At 45.1% G+C, this 10,105-nt stretch overlaps 1 long non-coding RNA gene across 1 annotated transcript in view; it reads right to left on the reverse strand.

The window, feature by feature from the left end:
* LOC123361791 overlaps positions 1–9,885 on the reverse strand; it is a 29,244-nt gene extending 19,359 nt beyond the window's left edge. Inside the window, exon 1 of the long non-coding RNA XR_006576228.1 lies at positions 9,760–9,885. This is a non-coding gene — a long non-coding RNA (uncharacterized LOC123361791). The remainder of the gene's footprint in view (positions 1–9,759) is intronic.
* Between the last annotated feature and the right edge of the window lie 220 nt (positions 9,886–10,105).

The raw sequence follows: 10,105 nt of genomic DNA on the forward strand, positions 1-10,105 counted from the left end.
TGTTTCACAAGGCCACGTTGTGTCAGAACTGGCTGGACCCTACTGCCAGAAAATGGAGAAAGCACAATGAAAAGGAATAAAAGAAAAGTGAAGTCCAGTTCAGTATGGGCTGGGTTTGTTTTCATTGCCCTCATTCATTGGAGCTGCTCACACAAAAGGGTGGTCTGTCAGGGTTGAACTGAAAAAGAAGACAAATACAGGAGGGAGAGGGAAAGAACAACATACTGGCCTATAATAGGAATTTTAAAGCCTATGATTTTCCTCTCAATTAACCCCTAGTTCCCTCTCATCAACTCCTAGGTTTCTCTGAAAAGAAAAAGAAAAACAATCTATCCTGGACTTAGAGAATCGGTCCAGAGATGAGGCTTGTGGACTACCTACTTGGACACTATTTATCTCAAATCATTTCAGTATCATTTTTACACTTGCTACCATGTCCCCAAAGGGTCTCAGATTTTGGAAATAGCTCTGAGAAATTCCCCCAAATCCAGAGAAAAGTATGGAGACCTGCTCAGTTCCTCAGAAAAGTCTGTGTAGGTAGAAAAACACACCAGCCTGAAGAGGAGGAAATGAAAAAGAAAACTGACAGAAGTGGAGAAAGGTGAAGGCAAGCAAAAAACAAAGCAGGCTGAGGAAGGAGGCCAGTTTCAACTGTTGCACAGTCAGGAGACCTGAGCTATATTTCTGGCTCTGCCATGGACTGTGGCCTTGGGCTTAAATCCTGTGCATCGGTTCCCCTATCTGTAACCACACTGTCTGAAGGCAATTGATATCTATGTGAGAAAAGCAATATGTAAGAGTACAAAGTGGTGGCATTAAATTTATTATCTCCATGGGAATATTTAATGAAGCAGAAAAAAAATCTGCTTTACAGGCACAGAAGCACCTGAAAAGTTAAATAAAGAATGAATAAAAGAACAGAAAATTCTTTCTGAAAGGATGATGGAAATTATCCAAATGAATCGGCCATTTCAAGCTGTCTTGTTTTGCATCAGGGCTTTTCATCAAGAGCAAGATATACCAAGTCAATTGCTTTGTCTATGCCATGGCAAATAAGGTGCATGGCATAGTACACATGGGCTCCTGATCAGAAGAAAATGTACAATAGTGAATGCAATGTTTGAAGTGCTTTTCTTTGAAAAACCTGAGCAACTTGCTGAATTTAAAAGGAAAACCTGATGGGTAAATGTATATATTGCAGAGATATGTTTGTGAAAAGTTATAATTTAGAGAATCTCCCTCATAAGGGACAGTATTATGAATATAGGAATTTTAAGACATGCCCTGGTTTGAAAACAAAGGGTAGCTATGTAGCAGTTCACCATGGATACGCTAAAAGTTTTGTTCCTTTCTCATTCACTTATTTGTTGTTTAATGAACCTCAAGATCATTATATATGTGATGTGAAAATTCTTGGTGCTTGGCACCTCACAGGATCAGTCCCTGATCAGGTCAAAACTCTACAATAAACTGAATGTAACAGTAGTTTTCAACCTGTGGTCTGCAGACTCCTGAAGGTCTGCAGACTATGTCTAAGCCCTGGTCTACACACAGCCCCTGGTTCGAACTAGGGTACGCGAATTCAGCTACGTGAATAACGTAGCTGAATTCGAACTACCCTAGTTCGAATGACTTACCGTCCAGACGCCGCGGAAGCGAACTCCGCGGCTCCAAGGTCGACTCCGGCAACTCCTCCTGCCGCGGTGGAGTACCGGAGTCGACCGCGGCGCTTCCGGAGTTCGAACTATCGCGTCTAGATCAGACGCGATAGTTCAAACTCCGAGAAGTCGAACTCGCCGCGTCGACCTGGCGGGTAAGTATAGACGTGGCCTAAGGGCTTGTGTAAAAGGTTGTCATGACCATAGATGAATGGTTCTCAACCTGTGGTCCACAGACCCCTGGGGGTTCTGCAGATGGTGTCTAAGATTTCAAAAGGATCCACACCTCCATTTGAAATTTTTTAGGGGTCTACAAATGAAAAAAGCTTGAAAGCCACTGGACTATAAGAAACCCAAACAGTTCCAACACTAGGGTTGCCAGGCATCCGGTTTTCAGCTGGAACACCCGATCAAAAAGTGACCCTGTTGGCTCCAGTCAGCATCACTGCCTGGACCACTAAAAGTCTGGTTGGCCCCCACAGCAGAGCTAAGGCAAGCTCCAGGATCTGCACGGCTCCTGGAAGCAGACAGCAAGTCTGGCTCCTAGGTGCAGGAGCAGCCATGGGGGTGTTGTGCACTGCCCCCGCCCCTAGTGCCAGCTCCGCAGCTCCCATTAGCCAGGAACTGCGGCCAATGTGAGATGCAGGCGCAGCGCCTGTGGGCATGGGCAGCATGCAGAACCCCCTGGCCCCTCTGCTTAGGAGCCAGACATGCTGGCTGCGTTTGGGAGCTGCCTGAGGTAAGTGTCACCCAGAGCCCACACCCCTCACCCCCTTCCAAGCCCCAAACCCCTGCCCCAGCCCTACATAAGAACATAAGAACGGCCATACTGGGTCAGACCAAAGGTCCATCTAGCCCAGTATCCTGTCTTCTGACATTGATCAAAGCCAGGTGCCCCAGATGGAATGACCAGAACAGGTAATCATCAAGTGATCCATCCCCTGTCTCCCATTCCCAGCTTCTGGCAAACAGAAGCTAGGGACACCATCGTTGCCCATCCTGGCTAATAGTCATTGATAGACCTATCCTCCATGAATTTATCTAGTCCTTGAGCCCTGAGCCCTCTCCTGCATCCAAACTCCCTCCCGGAGCCTGCACCCCATACACCCTCCTACACCCCAACCCCCTGCCCCACCCCTGAGCCCCCTCCTGCACCCCAAACCCCTCATCCCCAGCCCCAGACTCCCAGTTGGAGCTCTCACCCCCCACCATCACCCCACCCCCCTGCCCCACCCCTGAGCCCCCTCCTGCACCCAAACTCTCTCCTGAAGGCCTGCACCCCTTCCTGCATCCCACCCTCCCTGCCCCAGCCCTGACCCTCCTCCCATGCTCTGAACCCCTCAGCCTCAGCTTGGAGCCGCCTACTACACCACAAACCCCTCAGCCCCAGCCCCACCCCAGAGCCCACACCCCCAGCTGGAACCCTCATCCCATCCCGCACTCCACCCCCCTGTCCCAGTCTGGAGCCCCCTGTCCCACCCTGAACCCCACCCCAGAGCTCACACTCCCAGCTGGAGTCCTCACTCTCACCCTCTCCTGTACCCTAACCCCACGCCCCAGCCCAGTGAAAGTGAGTGAGGGTGGGGGAGAGTGCGTATTGGAGGGAGAGGGAATGGAATGAGTGGGGGTGGGGCCTCTGAGAAGGGGCGGGGCAAGGGTGTTCAGTTTTGTGCAATTTGAAAGTTGGCAACCCTCTCCAACTCTACTTTTGTCACTGTCTGGAAGCTGGATTTCAGGGCCTGTATAGCTGTCCTATTGGCAGTGGAGACATTGTGGAGGATGTGATGATTGCTAACGATTTCACGGTCAATTCTGGGACAAAACCCAAAGAACTGAAATCTACTGGTGGGAAATGTCATGACACCCTGACTTTCCTGGCATATGTATCCATCCCAACGAGTTGATTGTTCTCAATATCACAAATATGGTTGTTGCACAGCATTATTCAGTGATTTAAGTGGTGTTTGTGTATTGTTTTTATGTTTATTTCTGTTGAGCCTGCAGAGTAATTTAGGGTTATTTGGGATGAGATCCGCTGCATAATTGTAAGAAAATTATTATATTACTAAATGTTTTGATGCAAGTTTAATGATCAGTGCTGAAAAGGACATTTTAAAGATACTGTTGTACCAGCATACAAAATGCAGACGAAGGCATGACCTGGTTAACAGCAATTGTATTGTTTATGTTTTACTCTATTTTTCAAAGTGAAGTGAAAATATAAGTGACCTTGTCGGATCTGTGCTGAGATCGTAAACTGGGAAGGGTGATTTGATTATTATCTATGCAACGCTCCATTAGGAAAAGAGAATACATCATTGTGTGGGTTTTGCCTACCCTGGCTACTCAGAGGAGCTGCCATTGCTCATACTTGCAGAGATGCCTCCTGCAAATATTTGTGAATTGATTTAACATAAAGTTCTCTGACTGAACCTCTTGAAGCCCTTGTTGCTGGTTTCAAGCTCAAAGGGGATGCATCTGAAAGGGGATCAGGCTGTCTTCAGGAGAAGGCAAATGTATGCTATAATAGAGCAGCTGAAGTTCCCTTAAAAGTCAGGAAATTCGGTATTTTTTAAGATAAAAAATAAGTGATGAATTGCAGATACTTGACTAAAATGGGTTCTTCAAATAGTGCCAGTCACTACAATTCTGGCTTCTCACAGAGACTAACAATCTAAAAAGTATAGTGACAGCCCAATCCATAATTTTGAGGCCAAATTTTCAAAGACATCTAAGTTTTGCCTGCAAAATTTATGCAAAGGCATGTGGTTTGTGGAAAAGCCACATTTGCCTGTTCTGACAATCACTTGTGTGTGATAAACAAGTACTATACAAAACAGCACATTTGAATGGGAGGTGTCTGTGTGTAACCTGAGAGCCTATCTCCAGATAGAAACCCTATTTGGCCAAGTCTAACGATTTTTCCACCTCATAGCCTATGAAAAGACAAAGATATTTTGCTTCATTGCAATGCAGAGGACATGGAATGGAATGAGAGCTCAGTGATACTTTATAGCCACTGGCCTCTGTTGCAGGGAAGCTGATGCCTCTCAGATCTCCTCAGCATGCAACGCAAGTGCTCCTGTCACTACATCTCTTCAGGGGATGACACATACTCCTCCTGAATGCCGGCCAGTTCTGCTAGGTAGTAAGGAGATAAGGAATGGGGTGCAATCTCACCTCCTTTCTTCCCATTTTGTGGTGTCTTGTGTCCAGGGTGCTAGGAGGGGTTGTGACTTTGCTGGGAAGGTTATGTGAAGGATGGGAGATCCACCTATGGAGCAGTGGGACACTGACTGGCCCTCAGTGTAGATTTCATTGCTTTTTAGTTCTTCTTAGCAGCACATATTGGGGAATGTTTCCCTTTCTTAATCTTAATGTGATGCATTTCATTGCAGAAGCTTGCTCACAGGGATTGAAACTCTATGTTTAAAATGGATGGGGGCTGCTAGTGCCAGGTTCTACTTCACTAAATACATGCCATGTTGAGTTTAGGATTGGTGAATCTATTGCTATCCATCCTGGCTAGTTTGCTAAGGAATTATTAAGGATACAGCATTTTCCCTTCCTCTTTTGTTTGGTTGCCTGTAGGCTGCTTCTAAAGCCTGTCCCTTCTAAGGCACTGCCTGTTACTCAGGCTTTTTATCAGGGGCCCTCGATCAGTCAGAATGCATTGGTTAAGAGCTAGCTAAGAGGTTCAGCATGTCATGCTGACATGATGAATCTGGTTTAGGAGCCCCAGGTGCTACGATAATAGAAATAATAATAATATTCACAAGAATTCTTAGAAGAGACTCATGCTTTCAATAATACAGTATAGAGATGCCTGGGGGATGAAATTTAAAAGCTATGGGAATGTTTTGGTTTTCGGGGTGAGAGGGATGTTTTGTTTTGTTTTTGTGGAGATAGATAGATAGATAGATAGATAGATAGATAGATAGATAGATATGAAGGAATTCATGGATTGATATTGGTTCTGTCCATCTATGTAACTATGTAAAAACCCAATTGTGTAAACACTTAATACCAAGCATACTACTTACTGTCATAACTAACCACACTCTTGATAATTATATTGATTGGTTAAGGGAAAAAAATTGACTGAAATCCTTAGCAAACATCACATCTACCACAATGTCCCCACTGCCAAGAGGACAGCTATACAGACCCTGAAATCCAACCTCTAGATGGTGACAAAACCAGCAGACAAAGGGGATGTCATAATTCACCCAGGAATTTAAGGATGTAACAAATCCTTTCCCAAACAACTCCAAGAGAAATTCTACAACCTCATCCCCCATGAACTCCCACCCCAGGGACCTTCTGCATGATTCCCAAGATGTACAAACAAGGGAATCCAAGCAGACCCATCATATCTGGCCATCACACTCTTACTGAAGGAATATCTAGACTCACAGAAACCATTCTCAAACCACTAACCTCACAAATGGCCAGCTTCCTCCAGGACACACCTGACTTCCTAAAGGAAATTCCACTACAATAACAACCTCCCTCCAAACACCATCTTCACCATCATGGATGTCACCTCCCTATTCACAATGACAGCATCACTGCCTGCCTCAAATATCTACAAGACAATTGGCAACAGTCAGATATTCCTCCGCCCTCCCCCCCCAACATACTGCCAAACTCATCCATTTCATCTTCACCCATAACACTTTTACTTTCAACAACAAACACTTTGTCCAAACCACGGGAACAGCCATGGGTACTGGGATGGCTCTGCAATATGCCAACATCTTCATGGGCCACCTTGAAGAAGAATTTCTGGACAAATGCACCACAAAACCAAAGATATACCTGAGATTTATTGATGATATTTTCATCCTCTGGACAGATGACCTAAACTCCCTCATTGATTTGCACCACAACTTCAAAAACCCAGCCATCAAACTCTCTCTAGAACTCTCCTGTACCAAGATCAATTTCCTGGACACCATAATCAACTTCAGCAACGGAACCCTATAGACAACTATATACAAGATACCAACAGATCACCACACTTACCTTCACAGACCCTGTAACCAACCCAAACACACTAAGAAATCTGTTTTCTACAGCTAGGCACTCAGATACCACAGAGGCGAAAGTCTGGGATACAAGCATTAATACTTAAAACCACCTTCACCAAACAAGGACACTGCATCAGAGCAGTAAATCGCATCATGGAATGGGCCACCCAAACACCCCAAGAGAACCTTCTTCAAAGTAAACAAAAACTAAAAAAGGCCTCTGACCACACTCCTTAAGTTGTCACCACCCCACAGTGGAACCTCTATTAGGTATCATCAAACAGTTACAAACCACACTCGATGGGGGGGCCACATCATGAAATAAATCTTTCCCAAACCCCAGCTCTGGCCTTCAAAAAAACCCAACATCACCAAGCTCATCATCAGAAGCAAGCTTGCCACAGACCAGGACCCACCAACTCAAAGTGGCAACAGACCCTGCCAGAACAATAAATGCAAAACTTACTGACATAGCTCCATTGCTATGTTGATGTATACCCGCTCCCCACAACACAACTTTCAAGATCCATGGATCCTACACATGCCTATTACAACATGTGGTGTACCTCATGCAGTGCATTAAATGCCCTAACAACAACTATGTGTGTGAAACCAACAATTGCTACACTCTCGAGTGAACTCACACAGAAATATTATAAAAGACAAAAACACCATATTGGCCAGGGCTGAACACTTTTTACAAAATTATTATTACAACAGTCTGTAACCCATGAGTCCTCTTTTTTGTCCTATGACTACAGAGGTGTTAACAGGACACTTCACCTTGAATAGTCTCTTAGAGCATGTGTTAACTATTTATGCTAAACAATCACTTCTGGTCAGGGGCGGCTCTAGCAATTGCGCCGCCCCAAGCAGGGCGGCACGCCGTGGGGGGCGCTCTGGCGGTCGCCAGTCCCGCGGCTCCAGTGGACCTCCCGCAGACATGCCTGCGGGCGTTCCACCTGAGACGCGGGACCAGCGGACCCTCCGCAGGCATGCCTGCGGCAGGTCCACCGGAGCCGCTTGCCGCCCTCCCGGCGGCATGCCGCCCCAAGCGCGCGCTTGGCACGCTGGGGTCTAGAGCCGGCCCTGCTTCTGGTCTATGCTACAGATCTATATCAGTACAACTACATCACTCAGGGGTGTGAAAAATCCACACTCCTGAGTGACTTAGTTATGCCAACCTAACCCCTGTGTAAACAGTACTTCTCCTATTGATATGGCTGCAACCTCTCAAGAAGGTGAATTAACTACACCAATGGAGAGCTGTCTCCTGTCATCTTAGAGCGTCTTCATTGAAGTGCTACAACATGCAGCTGCATTGGGGCAGCTGCGCTGATGCAGCGTTTTAAGTGTAGACTTGCTCTCAGTTCCACCTTGCATTTAGCTGTGACACTGAATACTTTTCCTACAGCTGAAGAAAAGCTCTGTGTAGCTCGAAAGCTTGTCTCTTTCAGCAGCAGGAGCTGGTCCAGTTAAAGATATTACCTCACCCACCTTGTCTCTCTAATGTTGTGGGACAATACTGCACCAACAACACTGCAAATAACTAATCCTGGTACTCCCATTTAATTCAATGGGACTATTCATGATAGTAAGCATCAAACTTCAATGGGAATTTCATTGAGATCTGGGAGCTAGATCCACAAAGGGATTTAGGTGCTTAACTGCTGCCTTACCTTGTAGGCATATAAGTTTCTGCCTGTAAAGTTCTCTAGGCACCTACATTTATGCCACTGTGCACGTGCACAGTCACCTACACCCTGACACCACCGAGCTGCTCAGCACCTCACTCAAACTTAAGCTTCAGCAGGATTCTCAAATTAGGTATTTTCCTACCTCTCTTGCTTAGAGGGCCTGATCTGATAGGCATGCTCAGAACATGCCTCCCCTGCAGAAAAGACAACCAAGAAGGACATAGTGCCCCACTTACACACCATAGCCGGGACACACACTTGAGAGGTGGGAGACATAGGTTCAATTCCCTGGGCTGCCTGATTTGAAGCAGAATCTTGACCCAACGTCTCCCACCTCCCATCAGGCTATAGGGTGTTTTGGGGTGGCTCTCTCTGCTGAAGCTGTTCCAGTTCATATAAAATACTTAAATATTGATTGGAACTGGGGTTGGAACCTGGGTCTCCCAGGTGAATAAACTGACCCTTAGACTACAGTCATTCTCACCCTCTCTGGCCAGACAGATATCTACGTGTGTGTGAACAAGAGAGAATTTGTGAAACATTCATTTCCTTTTGGTTGGATGAAAGGTGCATCTAAATGTAAGTCATTATAATTAATTGATTTTGAATTCTTTCTCTGGTTACTTTTTCCTCCCTCAAAACTGCTTCATATTAGAGATGAACCCAAACCACAAAGTTAGGCTTCAAGTCCCAGTTTCTCCCTGTTACCACAAAAACTGGATTTTGGGGCACTCTATAATAACCTGCCTATTGCCCCCTTGGTCTGTTCTTCCCAAGATAAAAATTCCTGGGGTTCCTAAGGAAAACACTAAAGGACACAGGTATAACCTTCCGATAAAGTAACTGACACAGGCAGTGTTCTTTCCAAAAGAAAGTATTTTTTATATTAAAGTAACTAATAATCCCTACTACAATATGATCTAAAAAGCCTAAACAAGGCACAAAACCCCTGAAACACAAATACCTTATTGCAAGTTAAAGAGCACTTATACTACAATACACAACATAGTTTAAATGATTCTATGTGAAGCAATTTGTTGCAAGTGGCCAGTTTGCAACAAATTGCTGATGGCGGATCTTAAATTACTTTGAAGTCTACATAGAGAAAATACACACCCACATTTCAAGCATACACATACTAACCTATATATTATCCTATATTATACTTATACTAAACTAGAATTAAAAGAATATTAAGCTTATTCTATAAATTCATTGCTGTTTTCTTTTAAAAATCACTGCTGCTGCTGTTCAGTTCCTGGTCAGTCAGCTCTGCTCCTCTCCAGCTTTTCTCTCTCTTTCTGCTGCAGAATTTTTTTTTATTTTATTTTTTTTGCTTATCTTACTAGCTCCCTGGCTTTCCCAACACACCTCTCTCTTTCTCAGACGCAGCCTCCAGACTCCAAAGGTGCTGCTGGCAGGAAACCTTTTATGCTACATTCTAGCTCTTTCTTTATAGACCTTCCTATTCTTAGAAACAGTTACCTCACTCATACCATTGGTCAGTCTTGACCTTTACCTCAGAATTCTGATTGACAGCTCTGACCTTTAAAATGAATTGTGACTCATATGGGTGGGTTCTGACCAGCTAACTACTCAGCTAACTGACCTCTCTGTCATCCATGCGCCGTAGCCACCAATCTTGCACCAATCTTGCAATCTTGCACATGCTCACTGTTGTCATTTACCTCAGAGCTGCCAGGCACCATTTTAGAAA

This window comes from Mauremys mutica, chromosome 1 (genome assembly GCF_020497125.1).
Source record: "Mauremys mutica isolate MM-2020 ecotype Southern chromosome 1, ASM2049712v1, whole genome shotgun sequence".
In the NCBI taxonomy this organism is placed as follows: domain Eukaryota; kingdom Metazoa; phylum Chordata; order Testudines; family Geoemydidae; genus Mauremys; species Mauremys mutica.